At 44.2% G+C, this 27718-nt stretch overlaps 1 protein-coding gene and 1 pseudogene across 2 annotated transcripts in view; both read right to left on the bottom strand.

Moving 5' to 3' along the window:
* Positions 1-27718, bottom strand: part of Rab30 (RAB30, member RAS oncogene family) — a 107714-nt gene that overhangs the window by 50855 nt on the left and 29141 nt on the right. The gene's annotated exons all lie outside the window — the stretch shown is intronic.
* On the bottom strand, positions 1489-1576 carry LOC123459714 (annotated as a pseudogene).

Raw genomic sequence — 27718 nt, 5'->3', positions numbered from 1 at the left:
AGTACTTGACCAAAGCATGGATTATATAAAAGACTGCAGAGACTCAAACTGGAAGGAAGAAAGAATTCATCTTTGTTGGATGTCTGTAACGAGCCAGATACTTTAAAAATGTAGTTTCTATTTGTTTTAAAGTATATGCTAGGTACAGACTAGTCAGCTTATGTGCCTTATCAAATTAGACAGGTAATCCTCACTAACTCGATAACTGAAGCATTGGTTGCTGTTTTGCAGAAGACAAGAACATATTCATTGATCCCACACAACTGTACTATGTGCAATCACACACCCAGAAGCAGGGATATATGAGGAATAGCAGACATGGCTGCTATTCCCCAGCAGCACAGAGCTGGACAAGGAATACACGGGAAAATGCACATAGTATAAATGAGCAAGAAAATGTCAGATGGTAACAGGTGCTAAGTAGAAAATCGAAAGAGGACAAAGGGACTGTTTCAGTTGTCAGAGAAGGTCTTCCTGAAGTGGCTATATTTAGGAAGTGTCTTGAATAAAAAAGATGATGCAGGGCTGGAGAGAAGGCTTAGCAGTTAAGGTGTTTGCCTGCAAAGCCAAAGGATCCTAGTTCAATTCTCCAGGACCCACATAAGCCAGATGCGCAAGGGGCCCAAGCACCCATTCTCTCCCTCTCACTTTCTCTCTTTCAAATAAATAAATTAATTAAATATATTTTTAAAAAATGAAAAAAAAAGGTGATGTATACAAAGACATTCAAACCACCACAGTGCAAAAAGGGTCTGGGAAAGGGGGGACAGAGAGTGATAGCAGGATATTATTTCCAGTACGTATTATATCTGTGTATGAAGACTGTCAACAAGAGGTATACAAAGCAGTATATTCAGCATAAAGGAAGGTGAAAATTAAAATGTGTGATCATTTTGTTTTTCTCCTTTGCCAGGCTACCTTAGTAGTAGTGAACGTGCAAAGAAGTGGTCTTCTGTTGCCTTTATTTTTGTTTCCTTGGTTTTCAGGGTAGAGGGGGGTCCCTGTAGCCCAGGCTGACCTAAAATTCACTACGTTAGTCTCAAGGTGGCCTCAAACTCACCGCAACCCTCCTACTTCTGCCTCCTGAGTCTAGGATTAAAGGTGTGAGCCACCAAGCTCGGGCTGTTACCTCTTCCATGCCTGACCTGAGTGCCACATGGCAGCAGGGTTGCCCCACAAGCTTCATCTGCTCTGGCTCTTTCCTTCAGACAACAGAGATGCCATCTCCTCCACAAAGCCCTCCCTGGCTGCTCCTCCTCTACCTTTTAAGACTATGCTACAAGAATCACATACATTTACCTATTTATTTATTTTGTTGTTGTTTTTGTGTTTTCGAGGTAGGGTCTCACTGTAGCCCAGGCTGACCTGGAATTCACTATGTAGTCTCAGGGTGGCCTCGAATTCATGGTGATTCACCTGCCTCTGCCGCCTGAGTGCTGGGACTAAAGGCAAGCACCACCACTCCCAATTCTTCTTTTTTTTTTTTTTTTAAATATGGAACACTTCACGAATTTGCATGTCATCTTTATGCAGGGACCATGCTAATCTTCTCTATATCGTTCTGATTTTTTTTTTTTTTTTTTTTTTTTTTTTTTTTTTTTGGTTTTTCGAGGTAGGGTCTCACTCTGGTCCAGGCTGACCTGGAATTAACTCTGTCATCTCAGGGTGGCCTTGAACTCATGGCAATCCTCCTACCTCTGCCTCCCAAGTGCTGGGATTAAAGGCGTGCGCCACCACGCCCGGCTTCGTTCTGATTTTAGTATATGTGCTGCTGAAGCGAAGCACTACATTTAATTCTTAATGATATTGTCTTAAAACACCTTTGGGCTGGGAAGATGACTCAGTAGTTAAAGATGCTTGCATACAAAGGCTACTGACCCAGGTTCAATTCCCTAGTACCCACGTAAAGTCAGATGCACAAAGTGGTATATGCATCTGGAGTTTGTTTGCAATGGCAAGAGGCCTGGGGGCAGCCATACTCTCTGTTTCTGCCTCTCTGATCACAAATAAATTAAAAATATTTTTTAAAAAACACTAAAACACTTCTGATTCAAATAGCATAGTGGGAAGAACAGTAATTTGTGTGTGTGTGTGTGTGTGTGTGTGTGTGTGCGTGTGCACATGCATGCACATGTGTGCACATTTACTGCTCTGCATATGTATGGAAGTCAGAGGACAACCTTAGGTGCCAGTCCTTGTGACCCACCTTGTTTGAGAGAAGAGTCTCTTGCTGTTCACCTCTGCATATGTATACCAGGCTAGCTGGCCCGCAAGCTTCCTGTGATTCTCCTGTCTCGATCTCCCATCTTGCTATAGGCACATGCACCTGTGTCTATCATGTCTGGCTTGACATGCGTTCTGACGATCTGAACCCAGAACCTCACGTTCAAGCAGCAAGCACATAATTTATACCCACCAACTCATCTCCCCAGCCTGAGTACTTTTCAATAGAGACTCCAAGACAACTGCTGGTCATTGCTACTTTGAGGGGTAGCCTAGCTGCAGAAAGATTCGGGTAGATTCGAGTTGAAAGGATGAGACTGTTTTCCCTCTTACAAATGGAATGATCCTGAGGAAGTCAGTCTCTGACCCTTGCATCCTCCATCTGGAAAATGGGAGCAATATGACCTACCTGCTGCAAGATCTAAGTGACATGCTTTCATAAAACACATGCCATGTTACTCCTTAAATATTCATTATCTCCTAAGGAGTGTGAATGTCAGTGTCTCCAGCAAGAATATTCTGAGGCTATCCTAGTGAATTTCAGGCCAGCCTGAGCTAGAGTGAGACCCTACCTCGGAAAACCGAATGGGCGCACCAGGGCCTCCAGCTACTGCAAACCAACTCCAGATGCATGTGCTCCCTTGTACATCTGGCTTACATGGGTCCTGGAGAATCAAACCGGGATCACTTGGTTTTGCAGGCAAACACTTTAACTACTAAGCCATCTCTCCAGCCCCAGTAAATAATATTTAAAAAAAATAAAAGGCAAAGAACACATTTCCAGGTGAGTCTGATGACAACCTGGTTTGGGAACCACTGCTTTCACCCAGTGAATTTATTCCTGGAGTGACATGAACAAAAAGCATGAGATGAACCACATATGTTAAATGCTATGAAGTTGATGATGTTAAAGGAATCTTATATCAGTATCTCCATAAAATGCTATCTCCCAATTAATCATCATAAGCCTACATTTCCAATGAGGTTTAAGGCAAAAGGTGAGAGAAATGTTTAATAATGAAAGGAGAAGGGTGCACAAGCCCAAAGCCTGAGAGTTGTACTTGACTCCTCTCTGCTCCCTAATTCCCAAAACCTGCTGAATATTACCAAGCAGGTCTTCCCCGACCCTCCTGCCACAGTCCTGGGACAGACTTCATCCTACCTCAACTGTGCTATTGCTGAGAACTGTGGTTGATCATTCTGCCTCTTCTAGCTCACATTCATTTTCCACAGCTCTGTACCCAAAAATCTTCTGCTAACAACAACAACAACAAAAAAACCTAAATGATCTCCCGTGGTTTTCAAAGTCAAGAGCTCTTCAATCTGTTTTCAACACCCTCTCAACTTCTCCAGGCTCACATCTAATTCACACTAGATGCCAGCAGCACCAAGGAATTGTGTTATTCTTCACTCTTGCGCTTTGCTTCTTTTCAGTGCCTTTAGTCCCTGCGCTCCGCCTTGCTCAGGCACCACCCCCTCCCTTCCAGAAATTGCCACCTCCCATTTCCCATACATACCTTAGCATCTCCTATCTGATTCTCCCATAATATCTATCTATCTATCTATCTATCTATCTATCTATCTATCTATCTATCTTCCTTCCTTCCTTCCTTCCTTCCTTCCTTCCTTCCTTCCTTCCTTCCTTCCTACCTACCTACCTTCCTTCCTTCCTTCCTACCTACCTATCTACCTACCTATCTATCTATCGGTCTGTCTATCTTTTGGACTTTCTGTTTCATATAAGTGAGAGTTCTGCAGCAACATTCCATCATGGATGGGGAAGTGGCTCAGGAGGCTTCCCTCTCCCTGAGGACCTAGTGGTAGTTAATAGTTGCTGGGGGCAGGAGAGATATTTCCTCAGGGATATGCTGTTTCCCACACTCTGGTAAATAATCCCCACCCATGTTCACATAAGCAACCCTAATTAAATTCAGCAGGATAAACACACACACACACACACACACACACACACAAAGATATGGAAAATGAGGGCTTTTTAGGGAATGGACTGGATTATTTATTTCCTTAGTTATTGTAAATCCAGTATTTACTTCTACCTCATCTGTCTGACGCTCTGTTTCATCGATGAAGTACAACAGACCTTGAGTATGTCCGAGGTGCCGGCTCAGCATCTTCTACTGTTTTCCAGTTCTGCCTTTCAGACCCAGTCCCCTACACCGATCCTACACCCTTGCTGGTGCCCGTCCAAATGGCTGAGCAAGGAAGGTGCCGAGCTCAAACTATCTTGTGCTCCCCTGCCCCCGCAAGCATCCATAGCCCAGTACTCTAAGCCCACTCGCTAAGGAACCTGAAGGACTCAGGAACCAGATGGACGCCATGACAGGCTTCAGAGTCCTCAGTAGGCCTAAGTTTCTGTTTCCCGGCAAGATCTAAGTTTTTAATATTCTGGTAAGGATGGGCTTAACAGTTACTGAAAACTGATCATGCCATACATTCCTGAAGTCATAAAGTTCAATTCCCCTAGCTCCAGCCCGCTGACCTTGCTGTAAGAGTAGGCTTAACAGTTAAACCGGTTATGCCATACATTATGCCATACAGTCCTGAAGTCATGAGACACTCCTGTAGTCATGGATGAGCTTAATTCCTCTAGCTCCAGCCTGCCAACTTTGCCCGCCAAAATCCTAAGCCAACCAGAAGAGTATACTGTTTAAATCAACCAATCATGTACCCATCCCCTTCTTCTATGTTCAAATCCATGTACCCATCCCCTTTTTCTATGTTCAAATCCCTATAAAAACCCTACCCTCCCACTACTCGGGGCTCTTGTACAGATCCACTGCATTGGTGAAGTCAAGAGACCCAGCTTAAGCCTGAATTAAAGCTCCTTGTCCTTGCGTACGTGTTTGGTTCTCCTTGGTGGTCACTGGGGGTGCTGAGAGCTGGGCGTAACAGAACCCATGTGGCAATGTAAACATTTCTTGAGCACCAGGCACAGTGGAAAGTAATAGGACCTGCATGGGAAGAATACATAAAGGCAGGGAAGGGGTGACAGACTAGGCAACAAAGGCAGTACAGAAAAGGGTGTGCATCTCAGGGCAGCCAGAAAAGCCTTGAGGATGTGGCATCTGAACTGGACCATAAAGGATGGATTCAAGCCATGGAGCTGAGCTCCAGCATCTCAAATGAAAAGTGAAGCCAATTCAGGAAATGCTACCTAGTACTCTCCCCTCTGGGAAAGTTCCAAAGGAGGGAGCCACTATGTAACCGTTTAATCCAGCATCTCAAGTCTACTTCACTATTTCTTTCCTCCTGAAGGATATTTTACAGCATATCCTTTGGGAAGCACAGCTGAACAAACAACATGCTAAGTGTTTTCCTCCCAGTGCTGCACATGGGCATCTTTAGCAGGACCTCGCATAGATAATACCTTCACATCAGATTTTTCAAGAACGCCACCAGCAATTTCTAAGATCTCTTGACACTGTGTGCAAAGGGAAAAAAAACCACAGGAACACTACAGAAGTAAGGGTCTGTCAAAACAGAACACATTCTCTCCTTCTCCAGTATGAAGCTGAGCGTATGAACCTTTCTGTGGGGACAGAAACAACACGTGTATGCCCCAGTTCACTGCATGCCCCCCCCCCCCGCACCAATCAGGAGAGTTACACCCATGCAGCCACCCTGTCTCCCTTGCCCTCTCCAACCTGCTGACTGTGTTAAGAACACCACACTTCACTCAAAACAGAAAGAACAGCTTTCCTAACACACCGGCACGGCATATTTTGCTCTGTAATATTTACCATGCAGTGGTGCTTTTAAACGATAACAAGGAAAGGGGCCATTGTCCGCTTGTCTGTCCCACCCTGAAAACACAATGCTGAGTTATCCAGCCTGTGAGTTAACACATGTACACTGGGAGCAAGGCGTTGTAATCACAATGCAGAGAAAAACCACATGGAATTCAGCTCCAAGTCCTGCTCCACAGGCCAAAGGGGCAGACAGACAGGTAAATAAGCACACCGCAGTGCAGCAAGCAAAACGCAAGAAAACAATTCTGTAATAGGAAGTGAAGAGAAAATGCCAGGCAGGCACAAAGCAAGGACTCCTTAACTTTTGCCTAGTGTTAAAAGTCAGAAGAGAGGCTCATTAAATAATAATGTTACTCAGAGTTCCTTAAAGGATTAACAAGCCTCCCAGATAAATAAATGAAACAGGGCCATAGTGTTAAGTAATGTAAGATAGGTTAAGGCAACATTGGAAAAAAAAAAAAAAAGCAGCTAACTTCTAGAGAAGGTGTCACTTAAAAATGAATCTAATTTCACATTGTTGCAATCAGGTTGGCATTGCTGGTAGAAATCACCCAATGAAGAGCAGCTTGTGGGATAAAGAGGTTTATTTTGGCTTATAGGCTCAAGGGGAAGCTCCATGATGGCATGAGCATAGGATGGACATCACCCCCTGGCCAACACAAAGTGGACTAATGGCAACAGGAGAGTGTGCCAAACACTAGCAAGGGGGGAGCTGGCTATAACACCCATAATCCTGCCCCCAAACAATACACTGCCTTCAGGAGGTGTTAATTCCCAAATCTCCATCAGCTGGGAACCTAGCACTCAGAACACTTAAGTTTATGGGGGACACCTGAATCAAACCACCACACACATATTCCTAAAACTACAAAAAAAAATAATAATAATAATTCAATGTAGTGTTTCTTTTTTCCCCTATTAACAAAACCTTAAAGTATATAAACAGATGAAAATTTTAGAAGCTTGGGGAGCAGAGGAACAAGCAGTAATAACAGGAAATCTGAATGGCAGGATCTGAGACCCATTGCATAGGAGGGAATGTATGCCCGGTACCAAAAACCTAGACCAAAACCTATGGCTAGGAAGGTCATGGACCCCAGAGGCGTAAGCCACTATTAATAGTTATACCTATCAAATTGCCCTCTAATATTACATTGTGTTTATGCCCATAGATTAATAATGCTCCTCTCACCTTTGGTCACAAACTTCTTTTTGCAGATGACAATGACTACTGGAGAGACTTAAAACTTGTCATAGTGCTGAGAATAAGTGATGGTTGAGCTAAATACTCAGTACTACATAAGACTTCTTTATTGTGCCCACCGCCCCAAAGCTCAGGGAACATTACAGAAGGAGAGGAAAGAATGAAAGAGCCAGAGGACAGGAAAGAATACTTTGAGACACTATCTTCTTGCTTTGTGCCCATTATTTCATGACTGTCACAGCAGCTTTCGTTACCTCCACAAGGCCTCTAGAATACTGAATTCATCAACATTTTGAAATGGATAATGGTGGGGGGAGGAGTAAGGTTGGGGAGATGGCTCAGTGGTTAAAGGCACTTGCTTGCAAAGCCTTCCAGCCTCTCTCTCTATCTGCCTCTTTCTGTCTGTCGCTCTCAAATTAAAAAAATTTTTGTAAAAAAAGATTTCTATTACATTGTCAATTTCAAGCAAGTGCCTTCAACCACTGAACCTACTCCCCAGGTCCCTACGTTGCCAATTTCTAAGAGCTCATTTGTTCTTACAGTGCTTCCTTTTATAAGATTGTATTCTTAGGTTTAAAAAAAAAAATTATTTACTTATTTGCAAGTAGTGAGAGACAGAGATAAGAGAGACAGGACCTCCAGCCACTGCAAACGTATTCCAGATGCATGCGTCACTTGGTGCATCTGGCTTTACATGGGTACTGGGGAATCAAACCCAGGTTGTTAGGCTTTGCAAATAACCGCTTTAACTGCTGAGCCATGTCTTCAGCCCTGGGTTTTATTTTTATTTATTTATTTGAGACAGAGAGAAAGGCAGAGAGAGTGAGAGAAAGAGAATACAGGTGGGTCAGGGCCTCTAGTCACTGCAAACAGCCTCTAGACACATGCACCACCATATGCATCTGGCTTACATGAATCAAACCTGGGTCCTTCGGCTTTGCAGACAAGCACCTTAACCATTAAGCTATCTCTCCAGTCTTAGAAATCTTTTTAAACTCAGTAAAATAATAGAAAGGTGCTAAGTGTGGTGGCCCATGCCTTTAATCCCAGCACTCGGGAGGCACAGGTAGGAGGATCATTGTGAGTAACTTCGAGGCCACCCTGAGATTACACAGTGAATTCCAGGTCAGCCTGAGCTAGAATGAGACCCTACCTCGGGGAAGAGAAAAAAAAAGAATACAAAGGTAAGCATGGGTAAATTCCTAACACAAAATCAAAAGACAAGTTTTGTAGAAGACAGAAGAGAGGTTGAAAATATTCCAAAAGGGGCTGGAGACATGGCTTAGCGGTTAAGCACTTGCCTGTGAAGCTTAAGGACCCGGTTCAAGGCTCAATTCCCCAGGACCCAAGTAAGCCAGGTGTACAAGGTGGCACATGCATCTGGAGCTCGTTTGCTGTGGCTGGAGGCCCTGGCGCATCCATTTTCTCTCTGTCTCTCTGCATCTTTCTCTCTCTGTCTCTCTCAAATAAATAAATAAAAATAAACAAAAAATTAAATATATATATATACACACACACACACACACACACACACACACCAAGGGACAGGCTAGAGAGATGGCTTAGCAGTTAAGGTACTTACCTGCGAAGTCTAAGAACCCATGTTCAACTCTCCAGGTCTCATGTAAGCCAGATGTACAACATGTTGTAAGTGCACAAGGTTGTATACACACACAAGGTGGTGCACGCATCTGGAGTTTGAGTACAATGGCTGGAGACCTTGGTGTGCCAATTCTCTCTGTGGTGGTTTGATTCAAGTGACAACCATAAACTTAGGTGCTCTGAATGCTAGGTTCCCAAATGATGGAGATTAGAGAATTAATGCCTCCTGGAGGGAGTGTATTGTTGGAGGCTGGCTTATGGGAATCATAGCCAGTTTCCCATGCCAGTGTTTGGCACACTCTCCTGTTGCTATTGTCCAGCTGCCATCATGGAGACTCCCCTCAAGTCTATGTGCCAAAATAAACACCCTTTTCCCAAAAGCTGCACTTAGTCCGGTGATCTCTTTTTTAAAAAAATAGTTTATGTTACTTATTTATTTGAGAGAGAGAATGAGGCAGAGGAAGAGTGAGAGAGAAAGAATGGGCACTCCAGGGCCTCCAGCCACTGCAAACCAGCTCCAGATGCATGAGCCACCTTGTGCATCTGGCTTACATGGGTCATGGGGAATCAAACCAATGGCTTTGTAGGCAAGCACCTTAACCACTAAGCCATCTCTCCAGCCTGTTGGTCAGGTGATTTCTGCCGCAATGCAAACCTGACTGCAACAGTAAACAGTAATGTTGGTACCTAAGAGTAGGGTGTCTGCGAGACATCTGACTGTGTGGCTTTTGGCCTTTTGGGGCTGATTTTCAAGAGGAATGTGGAAGGATTTGAAACCTTGGTCTAAGAGACACCTTGCAGTGCTGAATGCAGTAAGAACTATGGACTGTGAGGTTGGACTTATGAGGGTTAGAAAGAGCTTTACCTGGACTGGGCTACAAGCAGTTTGTGTGAAAGGCTTGCTGTTATGTCATGTCCTGAGAAGTTGTGCAGGGTTGCTTTGCATAAAAAGGGACTGGTAGGAGCAGACGGATATGGCACAGAATGAAATCTTGGGCTGAAGCTTCTGCCTGTTCAGCTGCAATTATATGAGAGATGATAACCTTTGGGATTGCCCAGCTGACCTGCACTGGGGCAATAGGAAAAATGTACACTATTTTGAAGGGGCCTGAGTGCTCAAGGAGTGTCCTGTTCTTCAAAGTCTGCTTTATTTCCCCCCTGGATTAACAAATTGGCACCCTACCTGGTATTGTGGGGTATAAGAAATGCAGGATTGCAGTGGAGACCCAGAAGAGACGCCAGGACCATAAGATGACTGGTAAGGAAAGCTGCCAACCCCATTGAAGTTTTCCAGGACTGTGAGTAGCCTAAATGGAGGGGCGGAATTGGAACTCCAGAGCCTTGTTACTGGTTAGAATTATTGGACTTGGAGACTTGTCACTGGCTATAGTTGTTGGACTTGGAGCTACAGAGTTTAATGTTTGCCCTGTTTAAATAATGTATTGCTTGAGTATTCTTTGCTATGCCCAATGCCATCTTTTGCAGTCTGAATGTTATTTCTATGCCATTATGACTTTTTTGAGGATTTTTTTTTTGGTATTATGGCTGAGTTAAAATATCTTGGATTATGGGGATGTTTAAAAATCTTTAGGATTGATAAAAACTATGAGACTTTTAAAGATGGAATGAATGCATTGCATTTTACATCATGTATGGTTATTAGTTTATGGGGGCCAGGGGTGGATTGTGGTGGTGTGATTCAGGTGTACCCCATAAACTTAGGTGTTCTGAATGCTACAGTCCCAACTGGTGGAGATTTTGGAATTAATGCCTCTTAAAGGCAGTGTATTGTTGGGGTTGTGCTTATGGGTATTATAGCCAATTTCCCCATGCCAGTGTTTGGCACCCTCTTCTGTTGCTATTGTCCACCTAATGGTGGCCAAGGGATGATGTCCACCCTCTGCTCATGCCATCATTTTTCCCTGCCATCATGGAGTGTCCCCTCATGTCTGTAAGCCAAAATAAACCCCTTTTCACCCCAGCAAGGCAACCCTGACTGCAATACTCTCTATCTCTCACTCACACAGGTAAAAATAAATAAATAGTTGGGTGTGGTGGCACACACCTTTAATCCCAGCACTCAGGAGGCAGAGGTAGGAGGACTGCCAAGAGTTCTAGGCCACCCTGAGATTACAGAGTGAATTCCAGGTCAGCCTGAGTTAGAGTGAGATCCTACCTCAAAAATAAATACATAAATAAAAATATTCCAAGAGGGCTAGGCATGGTGGCATACAGCTTTAATTCCAGCACTTGGGAGGCAGAGGTAGGAGGATCGCTGTGAGTTTGAGGACACCCTGAGACTACATAGTGAATTCCAGGTCAGCTTGGGTACAGTAAGACCCTACCTCAAAAAAAACCAAATTTCTCAAGCGGGCTAAAGAGATGGCTTAACAATTAAGGCACATGCCTCATCCCACATAAGTAAGACGTACAAGGTGACACATGCACAAGGTTGCCCATGCACACAAGGTGGTGCACGCATCTGGAGTTCATTTACAATGCCTAGAGGCCCTGGCACACCAATTTTTTTTTCTCTCTCTCTGTCTCATGCATGCGTGCATGTTCTCTCATTAAAAACAGGCCAATCTGCATTCTATATGCAATCCAATAGGAAAGAGAGAAATCACCAGTGAAGATACTCAACAGTGGATACTGCAAGCCTTATATTTGGCCAGCCAGACCAAATGAGCCAATGAGTGCAATAGTGGCACATTTGCAAGCAAGTGCCTTTAATCACTAAGCTATATCTCTAGCACTACATGTATTTTTAAATTCCATATGATAGCATTTCATCTCTATACATTTCAGAACTCATTTCTATGTCAACTCTGTCCTATATATTACAATACTATTCTCACACCTAAAATTGTTAGCAGTTTCTTGTTACTCACCTAATACTCAGTCTAATAAAAAGTCTCCAAGATCTAAAATATGCCTGCTTATGATTAGAATATTTTAACAGTTACTTTCTCCTTACTGTGTACAAATACCTGACCAGAAGCCACATAGGGAAGCCAAAATAAAGCTTACAGTACCAGAGGGTAGAGCTCATCATAGTTGGGGAAGCATGGGAGGCCACAGCAGAAATCTGGTGTCACACTGGCAGTCATGAAGCATAGAGAAAACAGTAAATGAGGCCAGGGCACAAAACCTTAAGAGCCACCCCCAGGGATCCATTTCCTCCAGTAAGGCTCCATCACCTAAAGTATCTACAACCTTCCCAAATAGTACCACTTTGCAGGGACCAAGTAGTCAAAACCATGAGCCTAATTTGGGGAAGGGGAGCATTTCACATTGAAACCACAATTATGAGCTGAACTGTGTTCTCCCCAAAAATTCATATGGAAACCCTAACCAACCAACACCTCAGAGTGTCACTATAAGTGAAGATGGAAACTTTAAAGAAATAATAAGTTAGGGTCTTCACTCCTGCCATGGGCAGGAGCTCTCTGGGTTCTCTTCTCTTAAGAGCTTGAAGTTCTATCTAATAAAATCTTTCTAAACCTTGAAAAAAGAGACAATAAGATAAGGCTACTCTCATGGCACTAATCTTGACTGGTATTCTCCAAGAAAAGGAGCTAAGACATAGAAATCACAGACACATACAGAAGAAAAACCATGTGAGAAGCCAGCCAACTGCAAGCCAAAAAGACGGGCTTCAGAGGAGACTAACCCTGTTAGCACCCTGTCCTCGGACTTCCTGCTTCCAGAATTGTGACAGAAGCTTGTACTTAAGCCACTCAGCCTGCGGTATTTTGTTAGGAAGCTCCTAGTAAACTAATGCACAGACCATTCAAATTAAAACAAGGTCCACATATCACAGTCGGTCATGATTTTATTGTAAAGACTGGGCCTTGCTATGTTCCCCTTGAATTCCTAGTCTAAAGAAATCATTCTGGCCTGATGTGGTAGCACATACCTTTAATCCCAGCCCTTGGAAGGCAGAGGTAGGACTGCCATGAGTTCAAGGCTACCCTGCGATTACACAGTGAATTCCAAGTCAGCCTGGGCTAGAGTGAAACCCTACCCACACCCCCCACAAAAAAATAAAAGAAAAAGAAATCATTCTGGGGCTGGAGAGATCATTTAGCAGTTAAGGCGCTTGCCTGTGAAGCCTAAGGACCCAGGTTTGATTTCCCCAGTACCCATGTAAGCCGGATGCACAAGGTGGCACAGGTGTCTGGAGTTCATTTGCAGTGGTTAGAGGCCCTGGTATGCCTGTTCTCTCTCTATCTATCTGCCTCTTCCCCCACCCCCAGTAAATAAATAAAAATATTTTAAAATGTTGAAAAAAAATTATTCTCCCTCAGCCTCCTAAGTAACTGGAACTATAGGTTCTACTACTGGCTTGGCTCTGCTTATAATTCTTAAGTCACTCTTATTTTTCATGCTATTAATTTGTTTTAATAGCCAAGACAGTTGTCCAACAGAATGTTCTACACACTGAATTTCTCTGTTTCCTTAGGATCCATTGAACCTGTCATGACTTCTAGTAAATCAAAGCCATCCCTACATGCTTTTAGATTTAGGCATAACTTATTAGGTAAGAATAAATGCATAGAAAGCACTTGGGAGGCAGAGGTAGGAGGATTTCCATGAGTTCGAGGCCACCCTGAGACTCCATAGTGAATTCCAGGTCAGTCTGGGCTAGAGTGAGACCCCACCTCAAAAAATAAAAAAAGAATAAATGCATAGGTAAACTTGGTCCACATTGTTTTCTGACTCACTACAGGACTCTCTATTCACCTCCTCTTTTATATCTGTTTGGGATAGTCAATGCCATCTAGTTCATCTGCAAAAGAGTTTGGCTTTGGCCTACTTCCAGAGAGCTGGAGCTTGGCCAGAGACAGATGGAGCAAAGCAGTCCACTCTGACCACATCCCAGCCAGACCTCCAGTGCCTGTCCACACTGTTACCCTACCAGACCCCCCTGCAGAAGGCAGTCTTGCATTTCCTAGGTCTTGCTCACAATCCTGCCAGTTTACTTCTGCACTAGCGCCTTCTGTGACCCTGAAGGAGACCAAAGCCAGACTACAACCTAGAGCTAGTCTTGTGCTTATTTCTGTGTGTGTGTGTGTGTGTATGTGTATGTTTGTGTTGGACTGAACATCTATTTAAGTCATACAAACAGAGGTGGTTAAACCACAAAGAAAAGCAAGGGAATGAGCAATACAGAAGTCAGTACTCTCTCTGGTGAGAAGGGCACACAGCTATCTCAGTGAAGTTCAGTTTAATTAATTCAATGATGCAACATAACTAATCTTTTCCCTTAAATTTTAAAGCACTTCTTAGTAAGTATTGTTTTGCATTGGGGGGGGGGTGTAGGTGCGCGCGCACATGTGTGCACGCACATGTAGTTTCCTATGGCTAGGAAACAAGGTTTGCAGGCAACAGGAAGACAGATGGCTCATGCCTCCAATCCTAGGACTCTGGAGGCTAAGAAGTGGAATTGCTGTGAGTTCAAGGCCAGTCTGGGCTATATAGTGACTTCCAGTTAGCTTGGCTAGAGTGAGACCCTGCCCCCAAAAAAACCTCAAAGAAAAAAAAAAATGAACAAACAAAAACAGACAACATGGGCTAGGTGTGGTGGCTCACTCCTTTAATCCCAGCACTTGGTAAGCAGAGGTAGGAGAATCACCATGAGTTCAAGGCCATGCTGAGACAACATAGTGAATTCCAGGTCAGCCTGAGCTAGAGTGAGACCCTACTTTGGAAAACCAAAACAGAAAGAAAGAAAGAAAGAAAGAAAGAAAGAAAGGAGGGAGGGAGGGAGGGAGGGAGGGAGGGAGGGAGGGAGGGAGGGAGGGAGGGGGAAAGAAAGAGGGAAGGAAAGAAAGAGGGAAGGAAAGAAAGAGGGAAGGAAAGAAAGAAAGAGAGAGAGAGAGAGAGAAAGGAAGGAAGGAAGGAAGGAAGGAAGGAAGGAAGGAAGGAAGGAAGGAAGGAAGGAAGAAAGAGGGAAGGAAAGAAAGGAAGAAAGAAAGAAACAAACCAGATAACAACAAAGACTACGAATGGAGTTTACTTAAAGGCAAATGGGCAATTTAGGGGTGCTCTCTTAGGAATGTCATCAAGGGACATTTATTCCCTAAGATCAATTAAGATGGCTTTCTCACAATCTATCCATTGAGAATGACAAGGAGAAATAATCCTTGCTCTCTACTAAGTTACCTAGCCATGAAATATCTGACACTTTAAGCCTCTCACTGGGAAACCTAATAATACGGCTTGATGTATTTCTCTAGCAAGAAGAGTTCCAACTTGCCCGAGGGAATATGTTTGCCTCAGATTCATAAATGACATAAAGCTGGGAGGGACACAGAACAAATGTTTTAGATGACAGAATTGGGATATGTCTTGGTGAGCTGCAGTGACAGGTCACATCTAGCCCAGTACACAATCACATCTACCATTTGTTGAAAACACAGGATATGCCAAGAGCTTTACATAATTTGTCTCATTTAATCCTCAAACCACACTGCAGAGTCAAAGCCCTGGAATATAATGAGTCCAAGGTCATAACGCAAGTTAATAGCAGAATCATGATTACAACCTAGGTTTGCAGACTCCAGTTTCAATCTCCAGTGAGATTCCTTCAGCACCCAGAAACTGAGGTTTAAAACGGAGCCCTCTTTGATACGGCTTATCACCCTCAGAAAACTGGCCCTAACCCTAACTCCTTTGACTATACCTTTGTATATATCAGAACCCGTAAAAAATGACCAGATCAGGCTGCAGCCATTAATGCAGCACTTGGGGACCTATGGCACCTCTGGGGGGGGGGGCTCCATCTGCCCTTAAATGTAAGGTGTAACAATCTTCATGCCATGGTCCATCCCAGCTCCGCTACCTATGCCTTCTCGTGTGTATTCAAAACTTAGCAAAACTCAAGCTTTGCTGTTGTATGTGGGAGGTCCCTCATCACCAAGATTGCTAAGCAAAGCCCCTCAGCTAGGCTGTTTCCCACCTTTGAATTTTTTCTCTTCTCTCCAGACCCCTGTGCCTGAATGGGCATGTGCAGCTGAGAGACCAGCACAAGCTGCTCCAGTGAAATCGTCTCCAACGGAGCCATCTCGAAAGACAGCCAGAGAATTTTAATGGAAACCAGAAAACCCCTGGCTGCTAAGATGGACTGCGGTCCAGGCCCGCCAGCCCCTCCCTCTGCAGCTAAGAATCCCTGAGCCAGCTTCCTCCCAAAGTGCAGGGAAGAAAATCCATTCTGCACTCAGTAACGCCTTTCACAGCAGCCACGTTTTCGGGTTATTTAGGTTAGAATAGGCACATGCTAGCCACAACAGGACCCCAAGAAGCACAGGGTGTGGCTGCAGTGGATCTGCGCCAGCAGATTATGAAACAGTCATTAAAAAAAAATAATAATAACAATACCTCTTTCCTTCTGCCACAGCCGTCTGCCCACAGCTGCATACAAGGCTAGTAGGGAATCTTAACAAGCTTAAAGGGACCAGATTTCAAATACTCGAGAGCCAAAGGAGAAGGAGTAGGCATTTGTTCTGGAGTACATACTAGTGGGGAGGAGGCACTGATCTCATTCACATTTACTAGGAGGGGGCAGTGCAATACTGCACCAAGTGGAAACCAAGACTCAAAGTTCACTATGAGGGAGGCTCATCAAAAATGCAAACCCAGCCGGGCATGGGGGCGCACGCCTTTAATCCCAGCACTCGGGAGGCAGAGATAGGAGGATCGCCATGAGTTCGAGGCCACCCTGGGACTCCAGAGAGAATCCCAGGTCAGCCTGGGCTACAGTGAGACCCTAACTTGAAAAACAAAAACAAAAATGCAAACTCAGGGGCTGGGGAGATGGTTCAGCAGTTAAAGGTGCTTGCTTGCAAATCCTGATGGCCTGGGTTGTTCGATTCCCCAGTACCCGCATAAATTCAGGTGCACAAAGTGACACATACGTCTAGCGTTCATTTGCAGTGGCAGGAGGCCCTAGAGTGCCCATTCTCCCTTCTTTCTCTCTCTCTCTCTCTCCCCTCTACTCTTCTTGCAAATAAATAAAAATACCAAACAATGCAAACTCAAGCCAGCCATGGTGGCTCACAACTGTAACTTCAGCATTTGGGAAGCTGAGGCAAGAAGATTTATTACGAGTTCAAGGACAGCCTGAGCTCCTGATTTGAAAACAAAAAGCAAGCAAGCAAGCAAACAAACAAAAAAGCCTAATATGTGTGAAGCCCTAGGTTTAATCCCCAGCACAGAAACAAACGAACAACAAAAATAATTCAAACTCAATATTGAGTCATCTTGTCCAATAAAAGAATGATCATTGATGGGCTGAAGAGATGGCTTAGCAGTTAAGTGCTTGCCTGTGAAGCCTAAGGACCCTGATTCGAGGCTCGATTCCTCAGGACCCACGTTAGCCAGATGCACAAGGGGTCGCAAGCATCTGGAGTTCGTTTGCAGTGGCTGGAAGCCCTGGCACGCCCATTCTCTTTCTCTCTCTCCCCCCCTCTTTTTCTCTCTGTCTGTCCCTCTCAAATAAATAAACAAAGAAAAAAATTTTTTAAAAAAAGAATGATCATTGAACACTTGTTTTAAGTCTGATACTAAGCTAAGTCTTTTGTACTCTGCTGTCATTTACTGCTCGTAGCAATCAGATAAGATATGGGACACAGTTGTCCCCATTTGCTGAGCAAACTAAGGCTTTGATGTTAAGTGACTTGGTTAAGGCAAGGATTTGAGCATGGGACTATCTAATACCAGAGCTTTTTTTTTTTAAATTAATTATTTATTTATTTGAGAGCGACAGACACAGAGAGAAAGACAGGTAGAGGGAGAGAGAGAGAGAATGGGCGCGCCAGGGCTTCCAGCCTCTGCAAATGAACTCCAGACGTGTGCGCCCCCTTGTGCATCTGGCTAACGTGAGACCTGGGGAACCGAGCCTCGAACCGGGGTCCTTAGGCTTCACAGGCAAGCGCTTAACCGCTAAGCCATCTCTCCAGCCCCAGAGCTTTTATTTAAACCACTCTACCTGCCTACAGAAGAGAGTAATTTAGTCCATCATGCCAAGTAAGCAAGTCCCACAGATTTCTGCTTGCCTCCTTTAACAGGAGAAATCCCGGTTCCAGGCTTACCTTCTAGTCATCTTGGCACCCTTCCATCACTGGCTCTGAGAAGGCTGATTGCTATACACCTACCTTCCCACACACGTGGGCTCTACATCCCCTCATGTGTGGAGGAGCCTGCCACCATGAGCAAGAGATCCCCATGTGTAAGGCAGATAGTCCCTTCCTGCAGACTGCTCTACGGATACACACAACCTCAGAGCAACCCTCACCCAACAGCACATAGGCTCATTTTGTATTCTTAACAGGAGATCACGTGTTTCCACCTACAGCAACTGTGATTTCCCAAGGGAGAAGATTGTCTAGACAGAGCATCCCAATCCATCTTGACAAGAAAGGAACCGCATGATGTCAGGTTTGCTCATTTAGGCTTTGGGGTCTGTGTCTGGCATCTCAGTGAAGGTTCTGGCCTTGGCTCTTCTCAACCACCCCACTGGGCATCACCCAGCACAACAGCTGATACGCTGGGGTAGAACTGTCTTCCCAGGCGGGTAAGCATTACCTAAGAGGCATCACACAAACAGTGCCATGAAGCAGACAGAAACTTGACAGAACTCTTCCATGAATGCTCAGAAAGAGGCACCAGGCTCTGAGGTGGATGAAGCACACTGAACGTACTGTGAGGTGGACAGGATTGCTATTAGGCAAATTTAGCACCTGAGGCCAGAGAGGTAAAGTAATGGAAAGTCACACAGGATAAGGGCAAAGCTCAAGTTCAAATTTATTATTTATCTTTTTAATATTTTTAAATTTTATTTATTTGACAGAGAGAGAGAGAGAGAAGGAGAGAGAAAGAGGCAGATAGAGAACGGGCACATCAGGGCCTCCAGCCACTGCAAAACAACTCCAGATGCATGCACCCTCTTGTGCATCTGGCTTACATGGGTCCTGGGGATTGAACCTGGGTCCTTTGGCTTCACAGGCAAGTGCCTTAACTGCTAAGCCATCCCTCCAGCCCTACATTTATTTTTTATCTATTTATTTGCAAGCAGAGAAAGAAGAGAGACAGACACAGAGAGAATGGGCATGCCAGGGCCTCCAGCCACTGCAAATGAACTCCAGACACATGTGCCCCTTGTGCATTTGGCTTACATGGGTCCTGGGGAATTGAACCTGGGACCTTTGGTTTCACAGGCAAGTGCCTTAACCTCTAAGCCATCTTGCCAGCTCTCAAATCTATTTTTTGTTTGCTTGTTTGTTTACTTTGTTGGGTTTTTTCATTTGTTTATTCAGTTTTGGTTTTTTGAGATAGTCTCATGTAGCTCAGGCTGGCTTCCAACTTGCTATGGAGCTGAAGCTGGCACCAAATCCCTGATCCTTCTTCCTCCAACTGCCAGGGGCTGGGACTACAGGCGTGTACCACCACACTTGTGCTCTTCTTTTTCTTTTTTTAAGGTAGAGTCTCACTTTAGCCCAGGCTGACCTGGAATTCAGTCTCAGGGTGGCCTTGAACTCAGGTGGTCCTCCTACCTCTGCCTCCCAAGTGCTGGGATTAAAGGTGTGCACCACCACACCCAGCTTTCATGGTCTTCCAACTTCCTTGAGACAGGATCTCTTGCCACTGCAAAGGATAACAGTCTAGCTGTCCAAAGAGCTTTGGATTCTCCTGACTCCACCTCTCACTGTCATAGGCACATCAGGATCACAGATACACAGACACACGTGCCACTTTGCATCTGGCTTTACATGAATGCTAGGGAATCAATGCTTGCCTAGCATACGTGAGGTCAGGTCCAGGTTTGATCCCTAGCACTGAAGAATGAATGAAAGAAGAAAGAAAGAGAGAGAGGGGAGAAGGGAGGGAGGATTAATAACATACATGTTAAAAACAAAAACAAAATGAAAGAGAGTTTGGGAAGAAGTACCCTGTTGGGGTGAATAATGCTGTGCCCAAAAGCCATTGTTATTACAAAAATTTCAGTGCCAGAAGTGGGATACTTTCCAGTAAGTTGTTGGCCTGAGAGTCCCTGATGCCACCAAAATACTACAAGCTATTGCCAAGGCTCTTGGTTGCCCACCAGAACCCAAAGGTAAGACCCTATTGCTGAAGACTTCATACACTTGGGCTGCAGGTCACTGAGAAATCAAGCTGGAGCTGGACTGGAAGCCTCCTCACTGTTAGTTAGCTGTCAGAATGCTAAAAAGAGCTACACAGCATGCAGCCTTTTAAAGGAAAGAACTCATTAACAGTCTTAGCCAGCAGTGGACCCTGCAAGCCAGGCCAAAGGTGCCAGCTGGTACAATGGTGGTATGTCTTTTAAGGAGGAAACCACTTGCTCTCTGATTGGACTATACACCCACTCAACAGGAGGGAATTCTGACTGGTACCAACGTGATGAAAAGAAGTGTCAGTTGAGTGTTTAGTACGAAGTGAGACATCTCTATCCCACCCTTCAAGGCTCAAGGACCACTTCAGAAGAGGTTGTAGAAAGAACATAAGAGCTAAAGGAAGAGGAGGAGTGCTTACAATACTATCTTCCAGACACAAAGTGGCCTTGATATTCATGACCTCACAGTGGTTGACATGAACCTATACAACACCTGCACAATTGGAGGAAACACAAAACAATGACATCAGCCGGGCATGGTGGCCTTTAATCCCAGCACTTGAGAGACAGAGGGAGGAGGATCGCTGTGAGTTTGAGGCCACCCTGAGACTACATAGTGAATTCCAGGTCAGCCAGGGCTAGACCAAGACCCTACCTCAAGAAACTAAAAAAAAAAAAAAAAAAATGACATCAAAATAGAAGAGAGACTAATTGGAAAGAAGAAGGGATTCGGTGGAGGGGCATTTGGAAGGAGAAGGTGGAGAAATAGGGATAGTGGGAAGATATAATGCTATGAAAGTTTTCTATAAGAAGTGTAAAAAAAAGGAAGCCATACCTGATTCAGGACATTGGACCAAAGCCTGGTTGCTGAAACATCCTAGTAAAAACACCTATAGCTCACATTTATTGCTACAGACCCACAACTACATGATAGATATGTTCTGTCTTCACTTTTTCATTAAGTCCTTAACACTACCAGAAAGGACCCACTACTATTATCCCTGTTTTTAAAAATAAAGAAACTGGAACTGGGCATGGTGGCACATGCCTTTAATCCCAGCACTTGGGAGGCAGAGGTAGGAGGATAGCCTGAGACTACACAGTGAATTCCAGGTCAGCCTGAGCTAGAGTGAAACCCTACCTCAAAAAATAAATAAATAAAAATAAAGAAATTGCAGCTGGAGAGATAGTTTAGTGGTTAAGGTGCTTGCCTGCAAAGCCAAAGGACCCAGGGCCAATTCTTCAGGACCCATGTAAGCCAGATGCACAAGGTGGCACATGCATCTGGAGTTTGTTTGCAGAGGCTAGAGGCTCTGAAGCACCATTCTCTCTCACTGTCTCCCTCTCTCTCTCTCTCTCATAAATAAATAAATAATTTTTTTCTGGGCATAGTGACATATGCCTTTAAGCACAGCACTCAGGAAGCAGAGGTAGGAGGATCACTGTGAGCTGGAGGCTAGCCTGGAACTATAGAATGAGTTCCAGGTCAGCCTGGACTAGATTGAGAACCTACCTTGAAAAACCAAAAAAAAATAATAATAATAATAAAAAGGCTGGAGAGATGGCTTAGCAGTTAAGGCACTTGCCTACAAAGCCAAAAGACCCAGGTTCAATTCCCCAAGACCCATGTAAGCCAGATGCACAAAGTGGCGCATGCATCTGAAGTTCATTTGCAATGGCTAGAAGTTCGGCGTACCCATTCTCTCTATCTGAGCCTCTCTCTCTCTCTCTCTCTCTCTCTCTCTCTCTCTTTCTCTCATAAATAAATAAATATTTAGCCCGGCATGGTAGAGCATGCCTTTAATCCCAGCACTTGGGAGGCAGAGATAGGAGGACTGCCATGAGTTCAAGGCCACCCAGAGACTACATAGTAAATTCCAGGTCAGCCTGCACTAGAGCAAAACCCTACCTCAAAAAAAAAGAAACCAAAAAAAATTAAATGAAACTGACTTATAGACGTTAAGAAATAAGTCATGGAGATGGAGAGATGGCTTAGCAGTTAAGCGCTTGCCTGTGAAGCCTAAGGACTCCGGTTCAAGGCTTGATTCCCCAGGACCCCTGTTAGCCAGATGCACAAGGGAGCACATGTGTCTGGAGTTTGTTTGCAGTGGCTGGAAGCCCTGGCATGCCCATTCTCTCTCTCTCTCCCCCTCTTTCTCAGTCTGAAGCTCTCAAAGAAATAAAAATAAACAACAACAACAAAAAAGAAATAACTCATATAACTTATAATTGCTCAAATTAGGAAAAATGGATTTTGAAACTTCAGCAGGGTGTGGTGGCACATGCCTTTAATCCCAGCACTCAGGAAAGCAGAGATAAGAAGATTGATGTGAGTTGGAGCCCAGCCTGGGACTAAAGAATGAGTTGCAGATCAACCTTGCTAGAGTGAGACCCTGCCTCAAAAGAAATACAAGTGGCTGGAGAGATGATTCAGTAGTTAAGGTGTTTGCCTGCAAAGCCTAAAGACCCAGATTCGATTCCCTAGGGCCCATGTAAGCCAGATGCACAAGGTGGCGCTTGTGTCTGGAGTTTGTTTGCAGTGCTAGAGACACTATTGTGCCCATTCTTTCTCTCTCTCTCTCTCTGTCTCTCATATAAATAATAAATAAATAAATATAAACCACCAGAACTGGAGAGACGGCTCAGCAGTCAAGTGTGCTCCCTGCACAAGCATGAGGGCCTGAGACCAGCAGAGTTTGAACCACCAGGTCCCACCAGTCTAGCAGGAAAGCAGAGACCTGATAATTATCAGAGGCCCATGAGCTCCAGAGTGAGTAAAGAGACTCCAGCTCAAAACAAGACCAGGTGAAAGAGCCATGGAGCAGGCAGGCACCTCCTCCCCAAGTCCCAAGGCAAGCATATGGAGTGCCACACCACACCCACACCCACATACCACATGACACACACAAAAGCAAAAATAAAGAAAAAGAAAGACAAGCAATTATGGCAAAATGTTAATAATTATTAAAATCTAAGTGAGATTGTTCTACTAATCTGTGTTTTTTTAATATTTTATTTGTATTTATTTACTGTAGTGGTTTGATTCGGGTGTTCCCCATTCTGAATGCTAGGTTCCCAGCTGATAGAGATTGGGGAATTAATGCATTCTGGAGGCGGTGTTGTTGGAGGTGAGCTTATGGGTGTTACAGCCAGTTTCCCCATGCCAGTGTCTGGCACACTCTCCTGTTGCTATTGTCCACCTTATTGGGCCAGTGGGTGATGTCCACTCTCTGCTCTTGACATCATTTCTCCCTGCCATTGTGGAGCATCCTCTCGAGCCTGTAAGCCAAAATAAACCTCTTTTTCCCACAAGCTGCTCTTGGTTGGGTGATATCTACCAGCAATGCAAACATGACTGCAACATTTATTTATTTGACAGAGAAAGAGGGGAAGAGAGAGAATGGGTGTGCGACTGTAAATGAACTCCAGATGCATGTGCCCCCTTGTTCATCTGGCTAATGTGGGTCCTGGGGAATTGAACCTGGGTTCTTTGGCTTTACAGGCAAACACCTTAACTGCTAAGCCATCCCTCCAGCCTTAATCTTTGTATTTTTAAAAAATATTTATTTATTTACTTGCAAGCAGAAAGAGAGAGAAAAGAGAGAGAGAGAGACTGGGCACACCAGGGCCTCCAGCCTCTGCAAATGAACTCTAAACGCATGCACCACTTTGTATATCTGGCTTTGCAAAGGGTACTGGGGAATAGAACCCTAGTCATCAGGCTTTGCAGGCAAGCACCTTAACTGCTAAGACATATTTCCAGCCCCGAATCTCTTTGTCTTTTTTTTTTTTTTTTTTTCAAAATAAAAAGTTAGGGCTGGAGAGATGGCTTAGTGGTTAAGCGCTTGCCTGTGAAGCCTAAGGACCCCGGTTCGAGGCTCGGTTCCCCAGGTCCCACGTTAGCCAGATGCACAAGGGGGCGCATGCGTCTGGAGTTCGTTTGCAGAGGCTGGAAGCCCTGGTGCACCCATTCTCTCTCCCTCTATCTGTCTTTCTCTCTGTGTCTGTCGCTCTCAAATAAATAAATAAAAATTTTTTAAAAATAAAAAAAAATAAAAAGTTAAATGGAAGAAAACATACACCTATCTCCAGAACATGGGGATTAATCTACCTGAGAACACAGGAAGCCTCCAGGTAGGGAACAGACCCTTTCCACCATGCCTGACTTTTCTTGCTGGAAGCAATTATGTCTGCTAATGAAGGGAAAAGGGGGTAGTTACAAACGGCAGTGAGCCAAGGGGACACCATGATACAGTTACAAGAAAGAGTCATTAATAATTAAGGTATGTTTAAATGTAGGTATCAATAGCAAGTAATCACTAAAAGAGGTTTTCTTTCTGATACAATCAGGAAAAAGTATGTAGGATTGGATGAGATGTGGAAAGCAAAGAGCTTTGGCAAGAAACAAGAGCCAGTCTTCAAACTACTTTGTCTTAGAAAACAAGTATTCACATATTTATATTTATATATATATTTGTATTTATAAACAAATACATACATATTTGTTTGCTTGTTTTTTATATTTTATTTATTTGAGAGAGGAAAAGAGGCAGAGTGTGTGTGTGTGTGTGTGTGAGAGAGAGAGAGAGAGAGAGAGAGAGAGAGAGAGAGAGAGAATGGGTGTGCCAGGGCTTCCAGCCACTACAAATAAACTCCAGATGCTTGCACCACCTTGTGCATCTGGCTTACGTGGGTCCTGGGGAATTAAACCCAGGTCCTTTGGCTTTTCAGGCAAGCACCTTAACCACTAAGCCATCTCTCCAGCCCTTTTTGTTGTTGTTGTTGTCTTTCAAGGCAGGGTCTCACTCTAGCTCAGGCTGACCTGGAATTCACTATGTAGTCTCAGGGTGACCTCAAACTCACAGTGATCCTCTTGCCTCTGCCTCCTAAGTGCTGGGATTCAAGGTATACACCACCATGCCCAGCGTATTTCTATATTTTAAAGGATTTTTTTTCTCTTAGATTACAATTATTCTACCAGAAAATCCCTAGAGTTTTACCAATAGAACATAAATCTGTTTTTTAATAGCCTAATGAAAGCATCCTCTATTTACTTTGAATTGTCCTCCAAGTGATAAAAAGATTATTGAGCTGGAGAGATGGCCTAGCAGTTAAGGCACATGCCTGTGAAGCCTAAGGACCCAGGTTTGATTCGCCAGGTCCCACATAAGCCACACATGGTGGCACATGGTTCTAGAGTTCATCTGCAATGGCTAGGGGCCCTGATAGGCTCATTTTCACTATCTCTCTCTCTCCCTCTCTCCTTCCCTCCCTCTCTCTGGCTCTAATAAATAAAAGTAAATCTTTAAAAAAAGATTATTAATGCTATATATCTGCTTCTATAAACAAACCCAGGGGTCTAAATTCAAAGGGTATATCTTATAAACTCAAATCCAAGGACTTTGCCTTTATTATGCTATAGAGAAACTCTGCTTACAATGAATGGCAAACAAAGCCTACACTATTTCTCCCATAAAAATAAAGGACCTGGGCTGGAGAGATGGCTTAGCGGTTAAGCGCTTGCCTGTGAAGCCTAAGGACCCCGGTTCGAGGCTCGGTTCCCCAGGTCCCACATTAGCCAGATGCACAGGGGGGCACACGCGTCTGGAGTTCGTTTGCAGAGGCTGGAAGCCCTGGCGCGCCCATTCTCTCTCTCCCTCTATCTGTCTTTCTCTCTGTGTCTGTTGCTCTCAAATAAATAAATAAATAATTTTAATAAAAAATAAAAAAATAAAAAAAAAAAGGACCAAGGGGGCCAGGTGTGGTGGCATATGCCTTTAATCCTAGCGCTCAGGAGGCAGTGGAAAGAGGATTGCCATGAGTTTGAGGCCATCCTGACACCACATCACCACATAGTGAATTTCAGGTCAGCCTAGGCTACAGTGAGACTCAACCTCGAAAAACCAAAAATAAAAATAAAGGGCCAGCATGGTGGCACACACCTTTGATCCCAGCACTCAGGAGGCTAAGGTATGAGGCTATCTGTGAGTTCAAGGCTAGTCTGGGATTACAGAGTAAGTTCCAGGTCAACTTTGGCTAGAGTGAAATCCTACCTTGAAAAAAAAAAAAAAAAACAGTGATGGGGAGATGGCTCAGTGGATAAAGGAGCTTGCTTGCAAAACCTGCCAGCCCTGTGGCCAGGATTCAATTCCACAGTACCCACATAAAGTCAAGTGCACAAAGTGATGGATGAAAGAGGCCCTGGTGTGCCCATTCACCCTCATCCTCTCTCCCTCTCTCTTTCTCATTTTATTTCTCTCTATTTGCTTACAAGTAAATTTAAAGACTTTTAAAAAAAAAGCCATGTATTGCATTCAGGTTCACATTGCTGGTAGAAATCACCCGACCAAGAACAGCTTGTGGGGAAAAGAGGTTTATTTGGCTTACAGGCTGGAGGGGAAACTCCATAATGGCAGGAGAAAATGATGGCATGATCAGAGGGTGGACATCACCCCCTGGCCAACATAAGGTGGACAATAGTAACAGGAGAGTGTGCCAAATACTGGCATGGGGAAACCGGCTATAACACCCATAAACCCGCCCCCAACAATACACGGCCTCCAGGAGACATTAATTCCCAGTTGCCATCAGCTGGGGAGACTAGCATTCAGACCATATAAGTTTATGGGGGACACCTGAATCAAACCACCACACAAGCATGATGATACACACCTTTAATTCCAGCACTCCAGAGGCAGAGGTAGGAAGATTGCTATGAGCTCAAGGCCAGCCTGGAACTACAGAGTGAGTTCCAGGTCAGCCTGGGCTAAAATAAGACCCTACCCCCCCCCCAAGAAAATTAAAAAACAGTAATCTAGGTAGGGTTTTTTGTTTTTTTAAAAAAATTATTAATTTAAGGCCGGACACGGTGGTGCACGCCTTTAATCCCAGCACTTGAGGCACAGGCAGGATGATTGCCATGAATTCAAGGCCAACCTGAGACGACATAGTGAATTCCGGGTCAGCCTGGGCTAGAGTGAGACCCTACCTCAAGAAAAATATATTAATTTATTTATTTGCTTGCATGGGGGTGGGGGCATGGCAGGGCCTCTTGTCAATGGAAACAAAATGCCAGAGGCTTTCTATTCAGCTTTAGTGGTGTTTACCAGCCCCTGCTTTTAAAGGCCCTTGAATTGAACGGCTGGAGAGATGACTCAGCAGTTAAGGTGCTTGCCTGCAAAGCCAAAGAACCCAGGTTTGACTCCCCAAGACCCATAAGCCAGATGCACAAGGGGGCACACACATCTGGAGTTCATTCGCAGTGGCTAAAGGCCCTGACATGCCCATTCTCTCTCTCCATCTGCCTATTTCTGCATCTCTCTCTCAAATGAATAAATAATAAAAGAAAAAAAGCCCTTGAATTTAAGCAATTAGATAATTGTCAGGTAGGAAAAGCATTCAACTTACATAATAAAAGGAAGAAGGCCATGTACATTTAATGAACTGCTTGTTCTCATCTGTCAGAACTAAAAATTAATGCAGCAGCAAGGGTATTTGTTCTAAGTGTTATTTAACTTAAAGCCAAATTTATGCCTGATTTTTCTTATAGTTACCATTTCTCTAGCCCACAAACTCCAGGATGCCTCAGAATATGGCTTGAAATCATAACTTTAAAATGGCTCTGCAAAAGGTAAAAGTCACCACATGCTGAGAAAACCTCCCAGCTGCCCACACAAACTTCCTCAGATTCAGAGGCACCAGTCAGGCTATCACGCCTTCAGGCAACCTTTGATGCTCAGTATAGTTCTACTGTGCATGTTAACTTCTGTAAGTGTTCAAGGGAAC

Source organism: Jaculus jaculus, chromosome 3 (genome assembly GCF_020740685.1).
Source record: "Jaculus jaculus isolate mJacJac1 chromosome 3, mJacJac1.mat.Y.cur, whole genome shotgun sequence".
Classification (NCBI taxonomy): domain Eukaryota; kingdom Metazoa; phylum Chordata; class Mammalia; order Rodentia; family Dipodidae; genus Jaculus; species Jaculus jaculus.
Note: the sequence above shows the minus strand (reverse complement) of the source record. Positions and strands in the feature narration are given on the sequence as shown.